The sequence below is a fragment of the Schistocerca piceifrons genome, chromosome 5 (genome assembly GCF_021461385.2).
Source record: "Schistocerca piceifrons isolate TAMUIC-IGC-003096 chromosome 5, iqSchPice1.1, whole genome shotgun sequence".
In the NCBI taxonomy this organism is placed as follows: Eukaryota; Metazoa; Arthropoda; class Insecta; order Orthoptera; family Acrididae; genus Schistocerca; species Schistocerca piceifrons.
In genome coordinates this window covers 644,602,990-644,604,873 of record NC_060142.1, presented here as the reverse complement: position 1 = coordinate 644,604,873, position 1,884 = coordinate 644,602,990, and positions in this window count along the sequence as shown.

The following is a 1,884-nucleotide window of genomic DNA, read 5'->3' as shown; positions in this document are numbered from 1 at the left end:
CTAGTCGAGCAATGTCGTTATCCCGAAGAAAGTCATTCGCAAGATGTGCACGATGGGGGCGCGAACTGTCGTGCATGAAGACGAATTTCTCGCCGGTATGCTGCCGATACGGTTGCACTGTCGGTCGGAGGATGACATTCACGTATCGTACAGCCACTACGGCGCCTTCCATGAGCACCACCGGCGTACGTCGTCCCCACATAATGCCACCCCAAAACAGCAGGGAAACTCCACCTTGCTGCACTCGGTGGGCAGTGTGTTTGGTGTTCAGCCTGACCGGGTTGCCTCCAAACACGTCTACGTTGATTGTCTGGTTGAAGGCATATGCGACACTCATCGGTGAAGAGAATGTGATGCCAATCCTGAACTGTCCAATAGCCATGTTGTTGGGCCCATCTGTACCGCGCTGCATGGTGTCGTAGTTGCAAAGCGCTGAGTGGTAAATTCGAGGGCGAATTTCTCCGAAGGGTGGAGGAATGTTGAGTGGTACTTAAGTAAATAAATTAGTGAAATCAAAGTGAAGAAGAAATTAGAATATAAATGAAAATCTTGGTTTAGTTTAGAGAGTTACATACTGGCAAACAGCGGGCAGAACATCAGAGCAGAAGAGAGAATGACCGTGAAGTCAGCAAGTTCCACATAAGCGGACGCTGTCGATTCAGCTGTCAGGGCATCGCCCGACCGGCTCACGTGATTCTCAGTTGTCACATGTGACCAAAGGCCCTCGCCTACATTCCAAGAGCCAATGACCGGCGTTAAGAAGATTCTTCGAGAAGCTTTTCAACATGACAGAAGAGGCCATGACTGGCTCACGTGTTTCTCAGTCGTCACATGTGATCAAAGGCCCTCGCCTACATTCCAAGAGCCAATGACCGACGTTAAGAAGATTCTTCGAGAAGCTTCTCAACGTGACAGAAGAGGCAATGACCGTGAAATCGTTCACCTCCAGTAAACTGAAGTCAATAAATACGCGAGACGCAGTGGGCTCGACAGACGAAGGAAGAGAAGTGAAGAAGAGAAGCAGTAGTTTTCAGTCAGTTTCGGTGCTGAAGACCGTCATGCAAGAAGAGACTACAGCATGCACAGACGCACCAAGTCCGCCGCTGTAATGGAATAGCAAGCAGCAGCCTCGGCGCTTGAAGACAGAAGTTAAAAGCTATTTGAAGTCTGATTTTTACGTACCCGGGTGACTCGTGAGGACGGGAAGGAGACGGCCTCATATCAGCAGTCACCCGTGAGCTGGGATGAAGACCTGACAGCCGAAGACTGGCAAGCGGGAGTCCGTTGTTCGAGTCCGGGACACTGGCCTTCCCCCGCAGCACCGCTCCGCTGACGAACGCACAACACACGCGGCCACTTAGAGAAGAGAAACACTGGGACGCCACATCCAAGGTATCACCATCCGATGCACGACTTCGCACGCAATAATTAAACGGGCCACCTCGCGCTGCGCGTCTCCAGTCAGCTGGGCGAGACGGCGACACGAGATACACATTGCCACGCGTAATCAGACGCCGCCGCTGCGGCAGCAGAAGGCTTCGCAAACGACACAGCTGCCGCTCTCCAAGCCAGAACATCGAGTAAGGAAACAGTTGTACAAATCTTCAATAAAAGTTATCTTATGTAAAAATGATGTTTCATTCGACCTCATACCCGAGCCAAGGAAGAACCCACCCTGCTCACATGTTGTTAAGAGAGAACAATTAATTTATTTAGTATCTTCACCCTGACATAATGCTCATCCTGACAATCGACTAGCATCAAAAGAGAAAACCCAGTTACATTTAGTGACAGAAGTGTTACATTTAGTATCAGAACTGTTACAAAAGATAGACCTCGCCACGGACGTCGGGAGTGAAGTTGCGCATCATGCAGTCTATTCCG